Below are 27,501 nucleotides of genomic sequence, written 5' to 3' on the forward strand. Positions count from 1 at the left end.
GTGCAGATTCCAGTGGTGTGATAATTAGGGAAGTTTCACTCTATTAATGGGACAGTGCAATTTCAAATTGTTATTGCCTGTGAAGATATTATGATATAACATAGGGCAGTGGTGTGCTCCTCCCGCAGGATGTGGGAGATCAGGGAGATTGCCAGTGTCCCCGATGACTTCACCTGTAGGAAGCGCGCCCAGCTGCAGCTCCTGACTGATGTGTGAAGGAACTGGAGCTGGAGTTGGACGTACTTAGGATCATCTGGGATGCCTAGAGCATCATAGACAAGAGTTTTAGTGAGGTGGTCACACCTAAGGTACGGGCTGCTGATAGTTGGATGACCACCAGGACAGGTAAAGGGAAGAGACAGACAGTGCAGGGTCCCCTGTGACCATTCCTCTCAGCAACAAATATGCCCCTTTGGATACTGCTGGTGGGGGAATGACTTATCAGGTCACAGCAGCAGCAGTCAGGTCAGTGGCACTGTGGCTAGCTCTGAGGCTCAGCAAGGAAGGGTAAAGTCAGGCAGAGCAATAGTGATAGGAGACTCGATTGTTAGGGGAGCAGACAGGAGATTCCGTGGCTGTGAAAGAGGCGCTAAGGTGGTGTGTTGCCTCCTTAGTGCCAGGGTCGAGGATGTCTCAGAGCGGCTGCAGAACATTCTTAAGGGGAGGGTGAGCAGCCAGAGGTCGTGGTGCACATTGACATCAATGACATAGGTAGAAAAGGGGAAGAGGTCCTGTGCAGTGAGTTTAGGGAGTTAGGAAAGAGGCTGAAAAGCAGGACCTTGAAGGTAGTAATCCCTAGATTACTCCCAGTGCCACGTGCTGGTCAGGGCAGGAATAGAAAGATAGAACAGATGAATCTGTGGCTGAGGAACTGGTGCAGGGGGCAAGGGTTTCAGGATCTTGGATCACTAGAACCTTTTCTGGAGTGGGGGTGACCTGCAAAAGAGGAACAGGCTGCACCTCAACAGGAGGGGAACCGATATCCTGGCTGAGAGGTTCGCTAGTGCTACTCAGCAGGGTTTAAACTAGTTTGGCAGGGTGATGGGAACCAGAGCATCAGGTCAGAAAGTGAGGGATTGTGAAGAAGGTAGATGTCATGACCAGTAAGAACAGGCAGGAGCAAGGTAATAGACACAATGGGACGGACGGGTTGAAGTGTGTGTATATTAATGCCAGGAGTATTATAGGTAAGGGTGATGAACTTAGAGCATGGATCAGTACATTGAACTATGATGTTGTGGCCATAACAGAGACTTGGTTGAGAGAGGGACAGGAATGGGTGCTTAATGTTCCAGGGTTTCGATGTTTCAGAAAAGACAGAGAGGGAGGTAAAAGGTGGAGGGAGGGGGGAGTTGCACTATTAATCAGGGACAATATCACAGCTGCACTCAGGACAAAATGAAGGGCTCATCCACTGAGTCTTTATGGGTAGAACTCAAAAATAAGAAAGGGTGCAATCACTCTGATGGGATTATACTACAGACCCCTGATAGGCACCGGGACATTAAGGAACAGATATGCAGGCAGATTTGGGAAAGGTGTAAAAACAACAGAGTTGATGTAGTGGGTGGCTTCAACTTCCCTAATATAGACTGGGATCTCCTTAGAGCAAGAGGCTTAGATGGGGCAGAATTTGTTAGATGCATCCAGGAGGGTTTCTGAAATCAATATGTAGATAGTCCAATGAGAGGAGGGGCCATACTGGACTTGGTGTTGGATAGTGAGCCTGGCCAGGTTACTGACCTTTCGGTGGGAGAGCAGTTAGGGAACAGTATGACACATATGCCTTTATTAGTTGAGGAACTGAGTTCAAGAGTCAGGAAGTTATGCTTCAGCTTTATCAAACTCTAGTTAGGCCATATCTGGAGTATTGCATTCAATTCTGGTCGCCCCATTACAGGAAGGATGTGGAGGCTTTGGAGAGGGTGCAGAAGAGGTTTACCAAGATGCTGCTTGGATTAAAGGGCATGTGCTATAAGGAGAGGTTGGACGAACTTGGGTTGTTTTCTCTGGAGTATCAGAGGCTGAGGGGAGATCTGACAGAGGTTTATAAGATTATAAGAGGCATGGATAGTGTAGACAGCCGGTATCTTTTTCCCAGGGTTGAAACGTCTAAGACCAGAGGGCATGCAGTTAAGGTGAGAGGGAGTAAGTTCAAAGGAGATATGTGGGGCAAGTTTTTTTTTACACAGAGAGTGGTGGGTCCTGGAATGTGCTGCCAGGAGTGGTGGAGGAGGCAAATACAATAGAGGCATTCAAGATGCTCTTAAATCGGCTCTTGAATGTGCAGGAAATGGAGGGATATATACATTGTGGAGGCAGAAGGGATTAGTTTAGTTGGGCATTTGATTACTAATTTAATTAGTTCGGCACAACATCATGGGCTGAAGGGCCTGTTCTTGTGCTGTACTGTTCGATTTTCTATGTTCTATAATAATAAGGGTAGATGGACCATAATGTTTCTGCATGGCAATTCCTAGCTCCTTAGCCTACATTTCACAGAAACTTCATGTGTCATTTCTGTTTCTCATTGCCATTATTATGATGAACGCTATTGAGAATTATATCATAATAAAATATTAGGGCAGAATATGTCACCTTAAATGGAAACTGAATAATGCATATATGGTCTTGTTCAATAGCTTTCATCTTTTAACCCTTCTGAAACTGAACAACAGTTGGCCTTGACTTCCCCAGCATAACCTTGGGGTAAAATAACTATTACGTCAAGTGGATCTTGTGACACATTGGAAGGATTGTAAATATAACCTGAAAGTTCCTTTCATCTTATAGTTTAGTTTAATGAATGGTTGCCTGAAACTTTAGAGTTCAGGATTCTCTTTTCAGGGATTGTTGGTCTTAGGCTGGGAGAAGGTAGTACTGTATTCATTCAAAAGTATACAATGAACTGTGTTTTAGTTAGCTTTTTTTTGTGTGTGTCTGGAAAGAAAGGAAGCAATAGAAATTAAAAACTTAGATTTTTAAAATCCCTTTCAGAAGCAAATTTTTGTCAGCAGCGGCTGATGCTTATACCACCCACAGAATTCCATGTATTTCAAAGCAGCTTCAATTTTACAGTCAGAAGTATCTGAGAGCTAATGGCCTTACAGTTTTCTCTGAGTCAACCTGTCATCTGTCCGCTTTGATACTGTTGACACTTGGGCTTATGACTTGGTCTGCTGAAATGGATTCTCATTCAGCAAACAGCTACCGATACTAATCAAACTGACATCATATCGTGTTAGGAGTTCACTGGGAGCACAACACACACTTAACACATTTTGATGGGATGTTTTCACAAATGGCAGTTTCCTCCACAATAATGTTTATAAAGTGACAGGTTCTTCTCTGCTGACGTGAGCAGATTTAAAATGAATGGTGATGGACTGCTCACTACTACTGCCTGATTCTATCAAAATAACCTGGGTGATTTTTTTTGTGTTGTTGATAGCATTGAAACCAAAATCCATTCTTGATATGTCGACTTTGAAGGGAAATATAAAATACAGCTTTTAATGTAATTAAATAGTGACAATTTTACGAATGATGTTGGCCTTCACTTCACTTGCCAAAAATTGTAAAATTAACATCATATTCTCACAAGTAAAAAATATCACACTGGGTGTTCCTCTGTGAGAAATGCTTATTTTAACATAAAAATATCTTCATTAAAATGGAAAAAAATTATATTTTAAAACATTCATGATCAATTCCTTGTTAAGCAGTATTTTGGAGAAGAATAGTTGAGGCATTTCTGTGACTAGATGTGAATACAAATCAAGGACATCTGGGAAGATGTAGTGAGACTTTAGGGGAATATAGACTGGTTCAGAAAATGGGTGAGGAAATGGAAGAAGGAATATAATATGGGGAAAACGTGTGGTCTCCTGCTTTGGTAGAAAAAAATAGAGCAGAGTATTTTCTAAAGGGAGAATGATTGAAAGGGGATCTTGGGTGCAAGTCTGAAAGTAACTTGAGTTCCTTACTGGTACAGTAATATCACAAACATAATATTAGTCACTCTGTTACTTGTACCCTGTACTACCTTGTATCAACTGACTTTCACCTCTGCTTGGGTATGCTTGTACACAAATTACTGTGAGTTTAATTGCCATACAGCAAGCAAAAGGAAGATGAGTGGTGTGGTAAATTCAATTGAAGGAGGATTTGAGCATGAGAGTAGAGACATCTTGCTCCAATTATACAGGCCCCTACTCAGATTGCATCTGGAATACTGTGTAGCAGTTTGGTCTTCCTACCTAGGGAAAAATAGAGGGACCGCAGTGAAAGTTCACTAGATTGACTTATTAGGATGGTGGGTTTGTCACATGAGGAGACATTAAATAGACTGGGTCTTTCCCTTTAAGATAATGAGAGACAACGAATAAAACTCTTATGAGGCCTTATAGGATAAAGATAGGGATGATCTCAAAATAAGGGGAGAGCCATTCAAGTCAGAGATGAGACAAAATTTCTTCACCCAGAAAGAATTTAGGTCCTTTGGAATTTTCTGTCCAAGGGGGCTGTAGTGTCCTCAGATGAAAATAGTTTCCTCGGTACAAAACAATTTTGCTGAGTATATTCAAGACAGAGTTTGTTAGATTTTTATATTTTAAGGTAATCAATGGAAATAAGGTGTGTGCATTATCTTATTGAATGGCCAAGTAGACATAAGTGGCCAAATGGCTTATGTCTGCTTCTATTTTTTGCCTTCCCATGTTTGCTTTATGAATGTAATTCATCCTCTACAGTGAAGAGGTGCTGAGACGATTTGTGGTGCTTCTGTTAGTGCTCCAGCTGAGATGAAATTACTCGGTGCACACTGGAAACCAAGTCTGGGAACTTCTTGATCTGTAAGGGTCAGTTACTCTCTGAATGAACCTGTTGCAGCATGAGGGGAACCAGCTGGCAGCAGAATATTTATAACACTTGATGAAAGGCTTAGAGTTATTGTGGAGATTACTGTACCCAGGAAGTAAGTGGAGAACTTGCATTTATGAAACATACCAAACAAGCATTAGAACAAACCTAAAGGGAGGTTCACTTTAACTTGAACAGAAGCCAAGCTGATATATCAGACATAATTTCAGCTTTATTTGTGAAATGTCCACCTGTATTATGCCCCTACATATGTTGGAAATTAGAAACTCCAGCAGTAAATGCCAAAGAATCTTGGCATTTCTGCTTTGGATTTGTATTCAGCCTAGCTGAACACAGCTGGTCTGAAACAGTTGGTGCAGCGGCACATTAAATGGTAGGAAGGTTGGACAGAATACATTTTGATTGCAGTCAATCCCTGTTTTATAGAAAATTAACTGAGGAGAGTTTTCCTTCTGCTATTTTATTAGGCTTCACAGAATCATACAGCACAGAACCATTTGGCCCATCATGGCTATACAAACTCTGTGAAAGATCTTTCCAAATAATTCCTCTTCTCTGATCTTTCCCCAGAGCTTGTAAATTAAAGTAAAAATACAATTTCCTTTGGGAACTTTATAGTGAATCTGCCTCCAACACCTATTCCATCAGTGTATTTAGATCAAGGCAGAAAATGTCTCCTTACCTCCATTCAGATTTCTTTGCCATCTCCCCTGTTGATGGAAACTGCTTTTAGTAAAGAGTAGAATCAGGAATCTTTCACTGCTCCCCATTCAGGTGCCATTTCCAGGGTCCTTGGCTATCTGGAATAGTTTCATGGGATATCACTTTAAAACAACATGAGGCTTGCTTTAGAATCCAAATAATAAGCTCTGGATGTTGATGCCCCAAACTTTCTTGCAACGGTTAGGAAGGTGATCTGATTCTGGGTGCATTCAGCATTTATAGGTTGCTAATTTTCTTTTTAACCAAAGTATCAAATTCAGTTCTGAGTTCATTTCTACAACTAAATGGGGGTGTTCTTAAACAAATATATCCAGACTTTGAATACAAAAAGATGCTGCATCATGGAGCAATAAGATTTTAATATTCTGTCAGCAAACCACTGACAAGATAGAGTATGTAACGTAAATACACCTCTGTTATTTCTTAGTTTCTAGTGAGGTAACATGAAGGATGCAGGAGTAATAGATAGGAAGCATGGAGAGCTCTAAAATATGGTAATCGAAGAATTGAAAATTGAAGATGCTGGAAATCTCAAAATAAAACAAATGAAAATAAAAAACAATGCTGTAAGTACTCAGCAGGTCAGGCCACAAGGGAATAAAAACAGTGTTAACATTTCATGTTGAGGTCCCTTCATCAGAACGTGTCCAAAACATGTGTCTGGTTGAGGTTGTTCTCAGGCTATATATGTGCACACAGAAATCCCCACACAATCAGAGACTTCATGCAGTAATATCACAGACATTTACACATACTACACTGTATTCCTCCTTAAAGAAAAGAAAGAGTGTAGCTAGTATAACCACATTTGAACATTTATAGCTTTCCCAATTAACTGGGTTTTTTGAGTTATCTCCAATTTTCTTAATTGTACTGGTGTTGCTTGTATTGATTTTAGAGATAACAGATATTACTCATGTGGCAGTCATCGCTGGATTCATTGAAGGTGCTACATCTTAACTCCTTTTTGGTCATGCTCTTTGCCAACTCCTTGTCAACAATTGTAGGACTGAACTTGGGACTATATTCGAGCTGAAATTTTTTGTCACTGTTCTCTATGCTGAGATCAAACGGTTTACATTAATCTTTCTGTAGCTTGCATCCACTCGTACTTTTAGAATGCTGCATTTTACTACAATAGAAACCAGGAACCCACATGGGCACTATATAACACTCTATTTTATCTGGATCTATATGTATCATCACAATCTCTCCAATATTTCATTTCCCTATCTCCGACCTGTTTGGTAGTGTCAACACACTAACCTTGCCATGTAATCTGAACTGCTTCCATTTTTAGCGTGTGCCCTGATATATTCTCTGTTTTGTGACTTTCTTCCACCTTCCTTTCCACATTTGTTTGAACTAGACTCAGTCTTCTGTGCATCATATTTCTGCAGAAATGTATCTGATGATGGAGTGTAGCATCAATCTAATGCTCAGAAGAAAATCTGTGAAGTTATTGCTTCCTTCTAACACCTGATCTGTCTTGGATGAGTAGCTGCTACAATGCTTTTCCATTTGAGGTTGGATGATAAGGAGAGGTGAAGAAATGTTTGATCCTATTTTGTTTCCAAACTGTTGAAAGTGAAATGTTAAAAAAATGTGGACATTTATCTGAGATGATCTTCCTGGAATGACCAAGTGTCCTGTAAGTGGATCTGTGTTCTGCTGTTGTGCTTAACTCACCTCAATCCATTCTGTATGGCTGTACATCAATACTAGTAAGTTGATCACACCTCTCTTGCAGTAGTCTACGTGGAGGCTCTGAAGTGGTCTTGTGTCCACGTTTAGGGTGGTGCTCTCGGTGGGTGTTATCTACAGTCCTGATAAATTGTGCACCTTCTGGCTGAATCTTCCAGATCTTTATCAATGTTGGGCCAATAGACAAAGCTACAGGCTGTTTTTTCATGTTAACAATGCTCATAACTTACACTGTCAGTGTCTCCATGGCCGTAGCAGAAGGGCAAACCTGGCAAAATATCCACTGTGGCATTCTGGTTGAATGCTCGATATTCAATGTTATCATCATATTGGGACAAGAGGATGACCCACTGCTACAATCCTGAGGCTGCCATCAATCATGGACATAGATCCAAGATCTCTTTGTGTAGTCAGCTGTAGTGATTGGGAATTTCACTTTGTCGCTATTGCCACTGGTGGCGTGTATGCTCCTTATGTTTCACTCATCACACTGCTCATCAGCTTCAATGTAGTACAAGTCTCTCCCATATTCTTTCTGTTATAAGTATTGTCTTATACTGATATTGGATCTAGCCTTACACAGCCTTATATGCAGTTGAAGTGTTTTGCTGATCCAAACTGGCATACTTGTGATGGTGACTTCCATTGCATCAGCAGCAGCTTTTACCACAAGATCTACTTTTCGTGCCAAACTCATTCAGGTTTAGCTTCAGAGCTCTGACCTTTGCTACTTCCACTTGTCCACGTACTGCATTAACATTGACATTGCACACCAGCCAAGTTTCTTCAAAATTCAAAAAGCCGAGTACTTCCAGCTTCATTTTTAAGCCAATATTCTTTAGTGTTTTTGGATGCCATCTCCATCAATGTGGTAATTTTACATGCACATTCATATCATAAACTGAAGAGCTCATGGACTTTATCATGGACACCAACATTCCTGATGTAGATGGATGGGGTCTGAACTGCAGCCTTGCACCAGTCCTGCTTTAACAGTTACAGTGACTTGATGCTCAATGTGCACTGGTGTGCTTGAGTTTGTATAATGAAGTTACCAATTGTGAATTTTCAGACTCATTCAACCAGCATGAGAATACAGTCACTTATGGTACTTGATGACTTTATTACTTCAGGTGAATGTTTTCCATCCTCCCCCTGTTGCCAGTGTAATATACAAGTCCCCCTGGGTTTCTGGTCACTGGTACAGTAAAGTACAGAGTGCTGAGAGTAACATGGGAACCACAAAGTGATCTAAATATGTGCCTGTTTTATTCAAGGCTCTTCTTGGACTGTGCATGCAATACAGTAATACACGCATGATTAAACAGGTCCTGCAGTGACATCACCCGTACTTACATATGCCACACAGAGGGATCATTTCGGGTTCAGACATGGATGCAAAATAAAAGGAAAACTATTATATAGAAGATAGAGGGCAAAAATTTTCACTTTTGCATTTGAACCCCTACTCAATTGCTCTGTCTGCCCCTACCCCTATACTTAAATATTTTAATCATTATCATTCTTAGTTTCTGCCTTTAGCCATTTCAATCAAAACTAATGAAACATTGCATCCTTGCAAATTTTAAATTTCTTTTCATAATTATTTTAACTTGCTAACCCAGAAACTTGCTCATTATGGTGTAAAATTTTACCAAAATCTCAATTAGTAACCAGGATGATGTATTTGTGCATTGCTGATGTACTGTACTTTGGATCTATGCACTCCATGCTAGTGATACACAAACACATTGGTGATGCTGGATATGTGCATTAACATCGAATGGTGTGCAATGCCTCTCTTGATGTCATTTGCACATAGTTGTTTGGTACATGTGCAGCCTTTGAACAGCTTGGGTTCAATATACTGAAGTGAGTATTAACCTCAGTTACTTAAAGGATAGTCGACCTTAACTGGGCTGCTGCTGAGGAGCCCAAGATGTCCATCATCTTCCAAGATGGTTCTTTGTAGTTGCTTCCACTGCCTCTCCCACTCACTGCCAATATTCTCAGCATTCCCCAATAATGCCATTATTTTCCTTGATATCCCTGGCAGACTTCTCCTCTGACTGCTTCCCATGCCGACTGCCTTCTTCCCTGGTTGTCTCATCCCGCATTGTGATCTTCTCCCTCCAGCACTCATCTTTTGCCACCAGTGAAATGTATATGTGAGAGTGAGTGTATCTTTAAGATATGACTGTTGTTAACATTCTTGAATGAGTCACTGCTGCTAATTGTGAATTGATTGCCTTCAATAGAGGTTATTTTCTTGGTAGCACTTCCTCTGCTATTTGCCTTAGTAAGGAATAACGCTGAAGAGCCTCCAGACACAACATCCACAATTCTGCTCTGGTCCTCTCCTAGCTAACCTTCAAATCTCCGCCTGGTGGATTTTCTCCACAAACTCCATTCCTTGGAATGGCACAAGTTCCTGTCAGTGAAAGGCGACATTGTTGCTTAATTTCTTTAGCTTCGTTAAAATTTCTAGACTATTAATTATTGTAAGAGCTGAAACAATCTATCATGATGTCATAGTTCCTCATAATCTTGAAGTCTTTTGCCAGTTCTCTCCTTTTATCATCACAGGTCTGGCATAATGTAAACCAACTGCTCAGGGCTTATTTTATAACTGAAATCAGTTATCCCTCATAACATACTAATGAATTTGCAATGGATACTTTCCATTACCTTATGTCAGTCATACAAAATGCTTCCCAAAAACTGTACCTAGTTCCCCACATGGGATCCAATTAAGATTTAGCATATACAGTATTAACAGTCACCTTTGTAGTCTTTGCCTCTAAATATAAAACCAAAAGGTTATTTATGTTCTTTTTTGCCTGTATCTACTCATAACATAGCTTTTCATAACCGATTTACCTATACTGCTTGATGACTTAACATAGAACATTACAGCACAGTACAGGCCCTTAGGCCCATGATGTTGTGACGACATTTTATCCCTGCTCTAAGATCTATCTAACCCTTCCCTCCCACATAGCCCTTCATTTTGCTATCATTCATGTGCCTATCTAAGAGTCTCTTAAATGTCCCTAATGTATCTGCCCCCACAATCTCTGCCAGCAGTGCGTTCCACGCACCCACTACTCTCTGTGTAAAAAAAAACTTACCTCTGACATCCCTCTTATACCTTCCTCCAATCACCTTAAAATTATACCCCCTCGATTTAGCCATTTTCACCCTGGGAAAACGTCTCTAACTGTCCACTCGATCTACAGTATGCCTCTTATTATCTTGTACACCTCTATCAAGTCACCTCTCCTCCTCCTCTCCAAAGAGAAAAGCATTAGTTTCACTCAACCTATCCTCATAAGACATGCTCTCCAATCCAGGCAGCATCCTGGTAAATCTCCTCTGCACCCTCTCTAAAGCTTCTACATCCTTCCTATAATGAGGCAACCAGAACTGAACAGAATACTCCAAGTGTGGTCTAACCAGTGTTCTATAGAGCTGCAACATTAACCTCGTAGTTCTTGAACTCAATATCCCAACTAATGAAGGTCAACACACCATACGCCTTCTTAACAACCCTATCGACCTGCACGGCAACCTTGGGGGATCTATGGATATGGACCCCAAGATCCCTCTGTTCCTCCACACTGCTAAGAGTCCTGCCATTAACCTTGTATTCTGCCTTCAAATTCGATCTTCCAAAGTGTATCACTTCACACTTTTCCGGGTTGAACTCCATCCCAGATTTCTGTCTGACTAGGTTAAAATGTCTTCCCCTCAAATCAATGTGCCATAGTCTTTGGTACATGTCCTCTATCAGAAACTTTGTAAAATGATTACTATTTTAAATCCTTGTTTAATTTAAATATTTTACAGCAACAGGAATGGAGTTTTTTTTCTCTGAGTAATTCTATCTCTGTTTTTTTTGTTAACAAAATCCTGAAATTCTTACCCAACAATATCGTAGGAATGCTTGTATCAGAAGGACTGCATCAGTTTAAGGAAGCAGCTTACTATCCCTCTTCTGAGGGCAAGTATAGATGGGTGATGAATATTGATGCTAATAATATCTGCATCCAACAAATGAATAATAATAATAATAATAAAAGATTATTATTTGGATTTGACACATTTTCATCTCCATTACTATATTCAGCTTAGTAGAAATTACATAAGTGGCTGATCCACTGAATAAGGAAGAAAAGTGCAGTACAGTGCAATGATATTGCAGATATTGCAGCTACTGGCATTTGAAAACTTGTAAAGGAGAGGAAATAAGAAAAACGGGTGTCAAAGGTGGAAATGATATTACCAGCTCCCGGAATTGATATCAATAACTGGATAGTGCAACACAACATCTTGTGTTACATTAAAAAATAAGGTTCCTCTTTCACCAGTTACGCAGGACAGGACAGATGAGAGTGTGATGACTGCACAGATTTCCTTGCAGATAAACCTCTTTTTTTCCTCCTCCTGATCTAAACAGGATGGTAGAAGATTTGTTTTCAATTATTCATTTGCTTTCAGTTCCTCAAGGTCAGGAGCCATGGTAATGACAATTGAGGGAGAGAAAGATAAAAGAAACAATAAAATATTCATTATCTTTATGTAACTAAATTAGTTTCTGAATTGTGGTAGACAAACAAATCAGGTCCTGGTTTCCCTGGGAATAATAGAACACATTTACAGTAGTTTGCTTCCCTATATGTGTCTAAGCATTTTAACTACCAAACTGAAAAGGAAGTTAATTTATCCTACTTCAATGCAAATAAAGACTTGCAAAACTTGAATGCAGTCTGCAAGATGCTTTTAATAATATAATTAATTAGTTTACAAATTCCTATATAGATAACGAGTTTGTACAAACATATTATCTCCAATTAAAGAGATTATTTTGAAGAAATGCATGTATAAACTGTAAAAATAAATTGTTGCGGTCTTCCGTTCCACGTGTTATTTATTGCATCTATGTGTGGTATTTGATACTTCCTGTCCCCTATGTTAAACAAAACCTGATCCATGTCCTTTTTTTAAGTTTGTTCCATTTCCCTCCATGCCCACCTTCTTGCTGATTGATGCCTTTCTAAACATACTGGTGCAAATGAACAGCCCTGCCTGAGTCAGGTGCTATAAACTGTGTTCGGGGATTTTGTCTCACAAAAGAAATAAAGGATATTTGCCTTTATTTCCTGGCAATGCAATGAGTCTGCCATCTGACCATAAAACATTGTTCATTTGATTCCTACCAAGCAACAAAGTTCACTTTTCTTAAATAATGGCTACTCTCATTTTAAGAAAACAATTATATTTTAATTTGTGTACACTTGGTGTATTCAGTTTTGGATTTGCTTGTACTCCAAGCAATTTCCCTGAACTTGCATCCTTTTCTTGTGGGTCACAATCTCTTTGCTCACATTTTTGCAAGTTGTTCGTCTGTGGATGTAAGGTAAAACCTTTATTTCTCATGCTATCCAGCATTTTTTAAAATCTTTTTTTATTATCTGTATCATTTGGCAGGAAAATTGAAGTAAAAGTTGAGACCAAATCCAATTGCATGTATTTACTATTTAATGTATTTGCATTGCACCACCTAGCCCCAGCTGTTGAATGTTTTGCTCTCCATCTCCCTGCAGGATTCTCCTACCTGAAGCTGCAGCTGCTGCTCTGGGGTGGGCCGGCAGGAATTCTTCCGTGGGTGGGAATTCTTGTGTTGCTATTATGAGATCAAGAATTCTTACCCTGAAGAACAGATGCATCAGACAGGGACTATGCCTGGCAATGACTTCACATATTAGGTGATCTTTTTGTTGCAATGTAAAGGAATCTCTAAGCATCTCCAACAAAATTCCGCAGAGGGTCTGCTCTTCCACTTGGGGTGGGGGAATATCAGAAAATGATCTACATCACATTTATGCATGCAGCAATTGTAGCTGGCAAGAGGAACAGAATGTCAGAGTTACACGGTGAAGATAAAGAGAATGCAGAGAATAAACAGGAGATGGTACCAGTCTGAATGGAGGGAGTGAGGAAGAAGACTGCCAGAGGAACTGCAAAATTTTCCTACACTAATTGAGGGGCAGGGGCTGGTGGAGGGTGGGAATTGGGAGGCAGAGTAAACAATATGTGCAAGTCTGAATTGGGAGGATGAGGAGGAGAGCCCTGCTGTGAACTGGAAGAAAAGTTTAACAGCTTCATGTGACGGTGGAAACCATCCAAATAAATTAACATTCCAATTTAACAACAAAGGCCTAGAATTCCTAAATCATTGTGTACATTTCTCTACTGGAATTCAGAGAAGACTTTCTGCCCTGCAAAAGTTTGTAACGTCTCCAAACAGGTGAAAGAATGCTGGGTCTACCTACAAAAGAGTTGTGAATGGCTTGTTTTTCTGCTCTTAGTTTTTCTGTTACACTATGCTTCATCGGCTTATGTTCAGCACTGGTTTAAATTGTTATGTCTGTGTCAGCTTTTTGGATGCAGTTGGTCAGCTTTTGGTAGTTTCCAGTTTGGCATGTATGTCATTCATTGTTTCATTCTTTCTTTTGGCAGGGAGTTACACAGCTTGGGAATAAAAAAATGCATTTCATTTTTAAAGTGCAATTCTGCTTTAACAGTTTACGTTTATGATATTCTCTAAGTGCTTTTGGAGATAATTTTAACCCTTACCTCTCAGTGGATACCAGTTGAGTGGAGACTTATAAAAGCACATTATTTATGCATACTCATTTTTTTAACTGGTTTGTATTTTTTAACCTGCTCTCCTGAACAGTCAGCATTAGCATCCACCAAAAGCCAATGGGATCATTTTCAACATATCCATATTGGATTTTAATCATGCAATTGGCACCTAGTTGTTCTATTTTCCAGCTAGACCTTTATTCACTGCCCAACACAACAAGTAACTGTATGGAGACAGGGATAATCAGAAAACTTAAATAATAAAATCATTTTTACTTCCCCCTTAGGACCAGGATGAGAAGTGTTCCTTCTAGCATCAGAAGAGAAACTCAGCTCAACTCCTACTGCGCACTTATCACCTGACCACAATCACAGGATCCTCACAGAACTGTGCAGTGCTAGACAGCGACACTTTCACCACCATCCACTGACTTTCTGTTCAGAATTTCTGGAAAAGTGGCTGTCAACATTCGAAGGGTGTCATTAAAATTAGCTGTGAATGGGCTGAAAACTAACTTGTGGCTTGGTTTCCCACTGGAAAATCACAGATGGGTAAAATTCAATTTCATGTTCCAGATGGCCAAATGTACTGCATGTGCTTTTCCTCCTCAATCCTTGACTGTAGGCCAGGTGAAGCATTCCATGCAGAACAAGTGTATAGCTATCTGAACTGACACTATAACTGCAGTCGCTTACTTACACCCTCATTACTGTCCAAGTGTGGATTCTCTTCCAGTGCCACCTTCAACTTGTTAGCTGCATATTGTCATAAAATGTTGAAACTTTGACATATTAAAGAAGGAAAGACCATTTATTTATATAGACCCTTTTGCAATCTCAGAACGTTCTAAACCACTTCATAGCTGATGAAGTAATCACTCTTTTAATGTAGCTTCCCACAAACATCACTTTGATATTGCCCATACAATCTGCTTTAGTAATATTGATTGGGGAAAATGTATTTGCTGTGGACTCTCGGAAAAGCTCCTCTGTTCATATCTGAAATCATGTCACTGTAGTTTAACAACCCCTGGGAAGGAAGACAGGTTGTCAGTTCAACACCTTGTTGGTGCAAGAGGCACACCAATGTAAAACTGCGATTTCAGGTTAAAAATTTTAAAGGTTATCTGCCTTCAGAATAGTGTTGGCTTGGAGGTTTTTTTTTCAGCACCTGTAGAGGCTGGCTTAGTGATGGCTGTGCAGCAGGTTGGTGACTGCTCTGGTTGTGAGTCAGTGGCACTGAGAAATTCAGTAGCATCTGGGACACAAGTGCTACTGAATTAGTTCTGTATGAGCTAAGGCTGTTCCTTTATTGATGTGTTGGCACATAGCAAGTGAAGGAAGATGGTAAATTTGGGTTCAGGGGATGGGAGAAGGTCATGGAGAAAGCAGCCAGAGGTGAGGTGAGAGTCGGGAATCAGAGAGTGAATTGGATGGTTTGTCCACACCATCCGCTGTCTCCTCCTGCAGGAAATGGCTTCTACAGCAATGAAAACATTGAGGAGGTTTCCCTGAGAATGTGGCACATTGTTGCTGGAGCATAACTTAGGTAGGTCCTCTAAATAATTTACTTACCAGCTCTCTGTCAGGTTTCCCAGCCCTTTCCACCCCATGTCCATGACTTTCACCAGACCAACACCTCCCACCCACAAATCATGCACTCCTCCCCCACTGACCAGTGTTTTTGTTGGTGAGGGGTATATGCACCCCCACTACTACCAGCTCTATTCACCATCAGCCAATCCCCACCCTACACCACCTTGAATGAATATCCCAGAAATGTGCAGCAAAACACTGGATGCCCTGTCCATTCCTGGAGTCCTCCATGTGTTATGCAGCTATTGCACAATGGAATCCAGAGTGAAAATTGTGGATTTTGTGATCCTAGATAACCCCTTGATTATCATTCACCTTTAATTTTTCATTGAAATAGAATTATGTAGCATACAAAAACATGGTGTTATGCAATTTTATTCTAGTTCATCTCAAGACATATTTCTTTGTACCTCAATCTATTAATTGTATCTAAAGGTTTACCTTAAGTATGAGGTAAACACTCCTGCCTATTCATATAATTAACCCAAATCCATTCCTTGACTCATGCCATGTCATATAGAAAACCAGACAAATCTTCTCTACATGACTGTAATTATGGTTTGGATCCTATTCTTGACACAAGGCTTTAGTTGTACATGTCATTAACCTCAAATTACGTGCTCCTTCTCCAGTAGGTTACCAGAAGATCAGAATTGCTGCCAGCTTCCTTCTGTCTGATACAAAGGATGCTGCAGTGGGGACTATTGAAATTGTGAAAGAAAATTCTAAAGCTCAAAGTTCTTAAGATTGTACTGGTTAGAAATTCATACAAGTATATACTAAACTGTTTATCGCAGGAGTGAGCAATGTGAATTTCCGCATGTGTGTAAAAGGCAAAGATTTAAGCCTATGAGCAACACAATTCCAGGAATATGGTGGCCATGTAGAACGACACTTGATGAGACTGAACTGTTCAGCATTATCACTTATTATGGTAGGAGCTCTTAAAATTCTCAATGAACAATTAAATGAAATGGACTCAATGATGAGATGGACTCTTGACCTCACAATCTACCTTTTTATGACCTTGCACCTTATTATCTACCTGCAATGCACTTCACTGTAGCTGTGATACTTTACTCTGTGCTCTGTTATTGTTTTTACTGTGCTACCTCAATGTACTCTGTACTAACTCAATGTATCTGCTCTGTGAATTGAATTGATCTGTATGAATGGTGTGCAAGACATGTTTTTCACTGTACCTTGGTACAAGTGACAATAATAAACCAATACCAATACCAATAAATGTTATGATAGTGGAGGCAGACATCAGGGTGAAGAAGTGGAACAATTTCAGGATACCCACAAAGAATGAAAAAATGACTTGGTTTGACATGGAGGCACCTGGCGTATTGGTGAAGATTCCATGGTTGTGTCAGTATCAAATTCACCACAGCAGCTTAGGTAAGGACAGGACTTTTAGATCCTTGTTGAAACTTAGGAAATTCTTACATTGCTTGATAAGGTGCATTCAGAGAGATTGAAGAGTCACAAGTCTGGGACCACAGCCTCAAAATGAGGGGGAAGGACATTTAGAGATATGAAGGGATATTTCTTAACTCGAAGAGGTTCATTTCTGAAACTTTCTTCCCCAGAGCATTCTGAATACTCTTTCATTGAGTTAATTAAAAACAGAGAAAGATAAATTTCCAAATAATAGGGGAATCAAGTGGCATGGATAAGGCAGGAAAATTGCATTGAGGTAGAAGATCAGCCATGAGCTTAATAAATGTTAGAGTAGGCTCAAAGGGTCAGATAGCCAACTCCGGTTCCTAATTCTCATATTTTCTTCTCATGTTAGTAGGCAACTTTCCATTGAAGGTCCATGCAACTAATGTCACTGGTGCACACCCAGTTGTCTCTGTGCATCCACAATGCAGGGTTAAGGAAGCGTCAACTGTATTGCACAATCACCTTTCCACTTCCTTTCTGGATTATTCTTTTGGCGATCTCTTGGAGTTAGTCCCTTAATCTTGCAGTTGGCTGCTCAGAAATGCATAATTCACAGATGGGATCTGTCATGAGAAAGCACACGGCTGTCATGTGACAGTAATGACACTGACCCCTGCTGGTCAGAGGACAGCATTGCTCCTTGGATCGGAAGTTATACCACTGTTAATCAAGATGCGGCTCCACCCACCCCTCAGGTGTGAGAGCACCTTTTGTCTCTGAACTTGCCTGATCATTGGCTGTGGCAAGCACCTTTGTCCTTGACCCCCAAACCATTGGCCCATTTAAATCACTCAGTGAGGCTTCACCCGGCCTCCTAGCACCATAAAAAGGGTTGCAATCTCCTAGATCTTCCTCTTTGATGACCCCAGGAGTAGTGAGACAACGCTGCAGAGATCACTGGTAAGAGTGCATCACCATGTGGTTTGGGAGCGTTTCACTCAGACTCAGGGGGCGTTAAGGGCCAATGCTACTGTGGGTCAAGCATTGAAGTGTTATATCCTGAAGTTGTACATTGTTATTGTGCTTTTGTGTATCAGTGTGTGTGTGTGTGAGTGTATCTTATCCTAGTTGCGATTCCCCTTCACGTTCGCGGTCTCCTGCATGTGTGTGAGTGTGTATCTGTTCCCATCCATTCTGTCCCCGCATTTGCCTTTGTGATTAAACTAGTTTTGATATCCAAAGCTCGTGTCCAGAGTCCTTCATCCTTAAAGCCAAAAAGAACCATTTCACACAACAGGATCTCAACATCATCTTTGACAAGATTTCAGATTTTCAGCATCTGCAGTTCTTTTGATTCATCACCCATGACAATATCAGATGAAATAAATTGGTTTCAGGGCCATGTCATAAATCCAGAAATATCCCAACAATGACCCCCATTAATTCTGAGAATTGTGAAAGAGGCACAAAAGGAAAAATAGAGGAATGAAGCAATAGCACAAAATCATAAGTATGGATGTTTCTCATATATTTCATCAAGGCTTTCCTATGACATTGTAGTGTCGAGCATAAACTTGAGGCTGGATCTGGATACAAATGCTGGGAGATGTTTGCGGCTGACATAGGGAGGCTTTCCAGCATCACAGCAAAGGTCCATTACTTCAAATTCCAGTTGTGGATGCTTGGGCCAAGAGACTACAGATGGCAACTTGCATCACTCCCATGCTCCCTTTGCAGAAGAGTTTCAATAAAAATTAATGAAAATATTCTCCTATTAAATCTTTTGACGTTACAGGGCAGGCTCAATGGCAAAGGCATTTCAACAAACATCTATTTTCTCCGTTCAAAATTAATTTCAGTACCATATTCCAGGTTCCTACTGCAGATAGGATTTGGTGGATATGATGGCAACTTTCTGACAAAAAAAAGTTCACTTGTTAAATTGTGATCTGAATAATCTTACACAATGTGCTTCAGCTGTGTATCTTGGAATGCAACATCTCTGGCTATTTCACCAAAGCAGGATTTCCCAACTGTCAGTTGTGATTTCAATGCCAAAAAATGTGTTGGGAAATGTATTCAATTAGTTAATGACCTCATTATGCTGCGGTCATTTTCACAGGACCTTACATATGTTATATAATAAAAAATAGTCTCAGGAGGACTTCTCCCAGGTGGCTGTGAATGGTTTCCATTACATTCTCTCATGAGGATCATTGCTTCATGATACATAATTTTTCCATACTATCTCGAAGAATATTCCAGTTTTCCACTACATCTTCTCACAGTTTATTAACTTTTATGAATGTCAGAGATGTGACTGATCCAGTTGTAGAAATGATGTTTTGGCTCTTGAACAAGCTTTTATGCAAATGTGATGCATGTGTTGGTTTTCTAATGTTTTATGAGAAATGCTTGCCTAGAACTTGGATTGAATAGCACTGTTTTTTATGCAAAACAGTACATAAAAGCAACTTAATCTGGGTTATATCGCAATAGCAGTTATCTCTGGGTGAAATATGCCCTTGGGAAATTGGGCTAGACACTTCCATGTGCTGATCACATTAACAGGCCTGGTTGCTCATCTATTGACGTTATTATTCATGTAAGGCCCTTTTTCAAATTTTCCAGCTTAAAATGGAGCTAGAAGATGTAACCTATGGCCTTCCTTGAACAGTCACTAAATAAACAAAGAGCTCATTGTCTCCATTGAGACACCATTAAAGGGTCTCCATTCTGTTGTATTGATTGAGATATTAAGCTGGACTTTCATTCCACTGTTCAAAATCTTTTCAGATCATTTTTTTTGCTCCTTTATTGTTTGCAGCCTTTTAATGTTATGCCTTTCAGTTCACTATGCTGTGATCTCTGCCTCACTGCTCTTCTCACACCTGCCTGTCTCAGCATGAGACTATATCAGTGTGGGTGTGACATCTTCCCAATCAAATTGTAATGCCTCTCCCTGTGTTTCCTCTCATCCCCATGCCAGTCTCTACTGCAGCTTGTCTGTGGCTGCAGTGGGACTGGATCTCCTGAAGTCCAATGGCCCTCTCTGTGCATAGCTTGGCAATAGTGAAGGATACTGCAGCTCCTGTCAGGAACCATGTAGATCCTGTTTTAGTGCATCTTTCATGGTGTAAACCAGCCAAGTACTGTTTAAACTGCTTTTTGGCCAATTCCACAGTTTTTGGTGGGGGCAAAACAAATGTGCATAAGTGTGTAAGTACAGTAATGGCTTAATGGTCCAAAAATGGGTGAAAACCTATTTCTTGGCTATTGCATTGAACCCCAATGAATACCACACTTTGTCAGAGAAACCTCCTTTATCCAAGCAGTTAGAATCTTTGGTAATACTATTAGGAAACCATGCCACTCTCTCTGTCAATTATATCTGCCACTTTGCAAAATGCTTGCACTTGACCTCACAGATGTGCCCACAGGATGATTACCATGACCATAATGTGGCAAAGGTGATTGCAATTGGTTCACTTACTGGATGTCATAATAAACAATAAACAAATTTTTACTTTATGTCAATTCTTCCCATTCAGGATGAGGCCACACTATTACTAAAATGGCAATAAGAATTAGTAACTTTACTAGTAATCTGTACTTGCTGCCCTAATACCAATGGCAAAGTTATCACCATCACAATATCATACGGGTTTTCCTTTCCAAAGCCCATTTATTTTGCTACCTATCCTCCAACATTCAAAAATAATGTCCTGTAAACATACTTGCTCTCCCACTGAACCTACCCTTCCCCCACTCCTTTACCTAGTGAATAGAGTCACAGCATGGAAATGAGCATTCAACCCACCATGTCCATACTGATCAGTGGGCACCCATCTGTATTAATCACACCTTCCTGACTTGGCCTGTAGCTTTCTATGCCTAGGCAATTCAAGTGCTTGTCTAGACCCTTCTTAAGTGCTGTCAGTGTTTCTGCTTCTACCACTCTCTCCGGCAATGCATTCCAGGTACTTTCTGAATGGAAAAGCCTAATGTCTTGACTTAGCCTCTCCTCATAACTAAAACGCTCCATCCCAGGCAACATCCTGGTGAATCTCCTTTGCACCTTCTCTCACGCTATCACATCTTGTCTGTAGTGTAGTGACCAGAATTGCATGCAGTAGTCTATCTGAGGTCTTACCAATGTTTTATAAAATTGGAGTATAACCTTCCTTTCTTTTATTTATTGATGTGACTAATAAAGGCCAGTACCCCATATGCCTTCTTAACCATGTTATCTATTTGCACTGACAACTTTGAGGATCTTGGTATACAGCCTGTGTTTGATATTTCTATTCTGAGGGTGGAGCATGAAGGAAGATACTTGACTGGATAAGTGGATCTTAAAGAAAAGTTGAAGGTTTGCATAAAAATGTTTAAGGCCAGTCCTTATCTGACTAATTCTTGGAAGTCCATCAGCTATGGAATCATTACTGTTGGTCCATGTGTCTTCATGTTCAAGATAAGGACATAATTCATTGTGGAAAGGGGAAGGTGCATTGGGAAAGGTCCCAATCTCTCTGATGCTTCCCCTGCATAACAACTTTCATGCCCAGTCATCCACTGGATACATGAAGTGCTCATTCCTGTCACCACTCCTGGACTGACATTCTGACTGAGGATCACTGTTTGAAGTGACTGTCCCTGGTGAGAGCTGTGGCTGCAAGAGCACCTGCCATGGCAGGTGATTGTGCTTCATGCTTCTCATTTGACTTTTACAATTGTGCAGGGTTACTGTGGGAAACCATGCTGAAGCTCCTGGAATCATGGTGCTTACATACACATGATCCCTTCTGCAATATCCTCTGCAGTCTACAAAGAAGCTGGCATGCATCCAATACACAGGATATATTAACACACATTTTCTCAGGCTACACAATTTCTCATCCGTTCTGAGTAATGATGGAGAAATGGACTTTTCAGGATTTAGGAGACATCTGATGTGGTCTTTTGGAGCTTAAGATAATCTTTCCTAAGCTTAGCAATCATCAGAGTGGCTTGAGATGTTATGTGACCAAAGTACAATTCAATGAGAAAGGAAATGTTTGCTCTTAACTGATAGATACACTGAAGTAGTTCAGCAGAAACTAAACTGTCCAGCATTTTTACAAGGTATTTTTAAAGTTATGTTTATTCACTATGAATGAGATGGTACAAGGCAGACTGTAACTTGCTGGCAGGACAGGCAGTTCGCTGGAGAGAAAGCGGATCAAACCTTGTGACCTTACTGCAGCAAATTGCCAATGATTGATGGTAACCCACTTCATCAAAGTTACCAGAGAGCCAGCCGATTGACCATAGCCAATACTTCAACCTCTTATGGTAAATGTGGAGAAGATAGACATGAATAATTCTGTTGTGTTCCACACTGGACAAACACCCTTACTTGCTTCTTTACATAATCTTTGTTGTTTTGGTCATAGACTCATATGCTCATAGATTTATCAGTGACTTATTATAGATAGGTCAATTAAAATGAAATGTTTGAGATACCTACTGCACTGTTGCACTGCCTTTTAAGAAGGTTTGATTTTAGTGCTTCAAGCTCATATTCTTTTGCAAATCAGAGACCCTAACAATAATAGAACCTTAACCAAAAGGAGACCGGGGCTTCTGTAACTGCTGTAAGGATAACATCTCAGGGAATAAAAGAAGGAATAGTCCACCCTTCAGACTGCTCTGGATTCTTCCCCCACAACTTCCACAAGCCACTAATTACTCAGATGCCTGATATCTCTATCCTTCTACTCAAAGCCTGAAAAGATGTGAAAATACCCGGTAGCAGGTTATGAGGCATCGACATTCACAATGGCTTATTTTTCTGCCGTCACTCCTGCATTGGAATGCACCTTGGTAGTTGCTTCCTCATTTGGCAAATTTGGTTTCAGTGTTTTCAAATATTAAATGTTCTCCAGGTGGTTATTTCACATACCCACTATGAAAGCTCAACTAGTCTCACCCTCAAGTTTTTCCCAGCCACCTTTAATGAAACATTACTGATTTAAAAGGCTCGATCTCATGAACTTAAAGGGGGTCATATAAGTTCACTGATGGCACGTACTGTACCCAGTGGGGCAACGATATGCTGTAGAAAAGGGAAATATTATTGATGTTAGATATCTGACATATAATCTCAAAATGCTGGAATAGGTCAGAAACCATCTGCGGAGAGAAAGTATTAAAGTTTCAAGTCGGTGACATTTCATAAGAACATATGGCAAGAAGTTATTGGACTGAAGTTATTGCTTCCCTCTCCTATGAAATGCAGTTACAATAATAAAATCAAAGAATTATGCAGTTAAGTTAATTTTGTTTCCATGATGCAGCATATACATTTGCAGAATCCATATGAATGTTCATTGAAATCTATTACATCCAATTTGACCTTATTTCTAACTTGAATATTATTTAATTATAATTAACATATGTTAGGCACATTTTTGAAATGTATTTGATGTGCATTATTGTGAGAAGTCCTCACTGTAAGCTGCCAGGTGTTAAATGATGTTCCGTATTTAAAGGTATAAGTTGTATCAGATCTCCTTTGTCTAATCTAAACCAGTTGTCTCATAAACTATTGAGCTTGGAACGTGTTCTTCAGGGCAGGTTGTTCTAGTCTTGCTGGATGCCAGAAGTCTGACTTTTTGCTTAGTGATAATAAACCTTAGCAGGAGTTTCTGCTTAGACAGTAGCTCTCCAGTATGAATTGGCATTTTAAAAATAATTCTTAGGCAGGCAATGTGGGACATTTGATTTCAAACAGAGAAGTCAACTTTCAGATCTCGGAATTTGAACTACATTTTTCTGGAGCCCCGATTTTCATAGATTGCTCTTAAGCAGAATTATCAGTGAAAATGTGTGTCAATATCTATTTTTGGATCGCTTTTGCTGATGGGAACCCATGCTGAAATTTCCTGATGACGTACAAGGACAAATGTAACATCGCAAATTCTTCCCCTATGTTGGAAGTATTTTGTGGGCTATTTTTAAAATGGAGCATGCACCATGGAAAATAACACGTATGCCTGTGTCACTGTTTAGGGACTTTCCTTTGGTAGAGTCAGGAATCCTGCATTTTGATGGGTTGCGCAGGATCTCCTGAACTGGCCACTTGTTAGCCTTTCTCTTGCTGCTGCAGTGCCTGCTGTTCAGTGAACTCTCCCTGATTGGAATATTTTAAAATTATAATTAACTTTTGTTGGGCACATTTTAAAATGCCTTTGATGTGTATTATTGTGAGAAGTCCTCACTGAAAGCTGCCAGGTGTTAAGTGATGTTCTAAATTTAAAAGATATGAATTGTATCAGATCACTCTTTTCCGATAAAGTTCAGCAGTCCATCTCCTTGGTGAAACCAATGTTTGCATCAACCTCACTGGGACATGTGGGAGGTCATGTAATCTAGCCCCCTGCATTCTGATGATGCAATATTCAAGACTTTTTATTCCTTTCCTCTGCAGATTGATGTGAAGATTTACACTGATTGTATCGTTGATCCGTTGATCTTGTCACTGCACATTGTTCATAATCCAGAACTAAGAGAAATGAATTGCAGCATTTATGCTCTCCAAAAATTCAATAAGGGAGTTAAACTAAGGTTCTTATTTGGGAAGTTTCTTAAGTTTGTTTAATTGTTGGCTTTTATACCGACAATGTGAAGAACAACTGGAGTGAACAATATCGTGCCTGTGAGCACATGTATTTTAAGTACAGTGCAAACATTATAGGTATAATTCTGATATGCCCAAAGCATATTGCAGAACATAGCTCTACCTGAGTAAGTGATAAGTGATGTGGCATTACACACACCTCCCAGCTCCTCAAATTACAGTAGCTCAAGTTTTCATATGTGCATCCCATCAGAATGATATTGAAGAATAATGACAGTAATGACATAATGGTACATGGATGACTTAATATATACAGTTCTAACTAAAGTCAAATTGATTTGTAATATAGTATATGATGGAGGAATACTGGACTTCATTTATAAATTTCAAGTCCACAAAATACTAGGTCTAACCAACACGAAGCATGGGGATATTATTGGACATGAATATGTTACCTGTAGAAGTTTGGTATATTAAAGTGTAAGTTGTTTCTCTACCGGACCCCTAACCCACAAGGAAGGTCACACACTCCTCCAGTTATGCATTGAACTATGATGTCTTATGGTGCAATAATCTACAACCAATATCTTGGAGATATGGTGATTTTATGTGTGTACTGAAGTGAGAAAATATGAGTCAATTTTTGTAGCTCAAGGTTGCTGTTGTGACCCAATAGGCTAATTAAGATTTGACCTTAAAAATAGTGGTTGATGGTCCAAAAACTATCTTTAAAACTTCCCCAATTGAAAGTATAGTTCATACTCCATTCAGACAGTACTTTCCCATTCACTTGGAGTGTTGAATTCTTCTTTCCTTGGCAGGACCAGTCCCCATACCACATAGAGTGCACACTACTGCTCTAATCCGGAAGCACTGACACTGCACCTCTTAGTGCGTTTCGTCACTGCACACCATATGTCAGAAGTCTGACTTTTTGTAGTGATAATAAACCTTAGCAGGAGTTTCTGCTTAACCTGTAGCTCTCCAGTATGAATCGGCAATTTAAAAATAATTCTTAGGCAGGCAATGTACTTGGAGACCACTATTTCTCCACTCCATTCTGGAGCTGCCGAGATTGGAGAAACAAAGGAAAGCCAACGTGAACCTCAGTTAAATCTGCGTTTGATTCTCAGTTGTCTATTTACTATCCCCAATATTTTGTCACCTGGGTACTGGCAAGGAGCTGATTCCTGATTGTGCCTTTTCTTTCAACTCCATTGCTATTCACTAACATAGATTGAGACCATAAAACCCTATGGTATAGGAGCAGAATTTGCCATTCGGCCCATTGAGCCTCCTCCGCCATTCAACGATGGCCAATTTAAAAAAATTTTTTTCAACTCCATTCTCCCGCCTTCTCCCCGTAACCCCCTTTCCAATCAGGATTAACTTCTGCATCATTACATTGGGGTCAATTGGAGAAACATACTACATTAGCCTTAAAAAATTAGTAGTTCCAATGTTTCCATTATTCAGAATTACCTTCTGAGGTTAGTACATCAGATGTAACAAGGCACTTTAACCCCAACATCCTTGACTATGTTTCAGTTTGAAAGTGGTGTGACATAGTGAATCTTTGTGTTGAAGTTACCACAAAACTTACCTGAAATTTCTGGACAATTATGCCTTTTAAAGATAATGTTTATTTTTTTCTTTGGTACTTTTTTGTACAGAATATAGCCATATTATGATATCAATCTACAAATAACAATTATCAAAGGCAAGTGGAGTGTTTCTCTGTGCTCAGAATTTGTTCATCCTTTATTTCATAAATGCTTGTTTGAATTAACTTTATAATGTTGGTACTTAGAACAAAAGATCCTGTGCTAAAAGCCTGCCAAATAAACGAAGTTGTCCATTTTTTTCAGCTTCTGCCACAACATTAACTTCCAAAAATGTATTTAAATTAAGCATAATTTTTCTTTGATTTAAGAATTTTGTTGTGAAGATTATGGGATAGCAGCTAAAATATATAACTTAAAAACAAGAAAAAGTGGTAATTTTCAAGATGTTTAGAATCCATTTGTGTAATTTGACCTTAAATTTGGAATTCAGGGTCATGCTGTAAGGAAAAATGTGATCATCTGTCCAGAGGAATTTATGACAAACTTCAGCAAAGAACCATCTTTGCATCTGCCTGTGTCTGTGGGTGTGTCTGCATGCTTATGTGCATGAAGGAGAGAAGGTATGGGTTAATGTTTCTATGTTTATTTATTGCACTTCCATTTGTGGGTTTGTGTTTCATTTTTGTCTACCATTCTGAAAAATTTCCGACAGCTTCTCATTATCATTTTTGAGTAACTTGGTTGAATCAGTGTTCCAAACAAACTTGATCCACTCGACTGATAAAAAAGATTGTAGCTTGGTGTATGAAACAAGAATGAAGTAAATTCAGCTGGCTCCAAAGACTTCCACAGAACATGATTGATGATGTAGAGGTCAACTAGGTGTTGGTGCCAGCTCAGTGCTACCAGTATTTCTCACCCTTTAGCACTGATCGTATCTCCACTTGAAATTTATGACTGAATTAACATGTACTCAGCTGAAAGGCAATGGCAGAACACCTCCCTCCAGTGTTTTAGACACTTGAGAGTTTCACTTGTACAGCTCTAAATTCCAACCTTATGTCCAGAGAAGTGCTTATTTTCCCATTAGACTAATGCTGACATGAGCTAGTTGGGGTCTTAAGGGAGCACTTTGCTGCTGTATAGAGACAAATTGCTATTCAGTGATGAGAATAATGGGCTTAGTAATAAGTATGCAGGTTGAACAAGATACTGTTTATGTATTGTGAATTACATGCCTTGCAGGAGTAAAGAAATAATGTTTGCTTAACCAGCCATACTTTGTACTTTGAAAAAATGAATGACGAGTAGGTGCAAAATGATTTGAATTGAAGCTTCAATTTTTCAACTTCTCAGTCCTTCTTCAAG

The sequence above is a fragment of the Pristis pectinata genome, chromosome 6 (assembly GCF_009764475.1).
Source record: "Pristis pectinata isolate sPriPec2 chromosome 6, sPriPec2.1.pri, whole genome shotgun sequence".
NCBI classification, from domain to species: Eukaryota; Metazoa; Chordata; class Chondrichthyes; order Rhinopristiformes; family Pristidae; genus Pristis; species Pristis pectinata.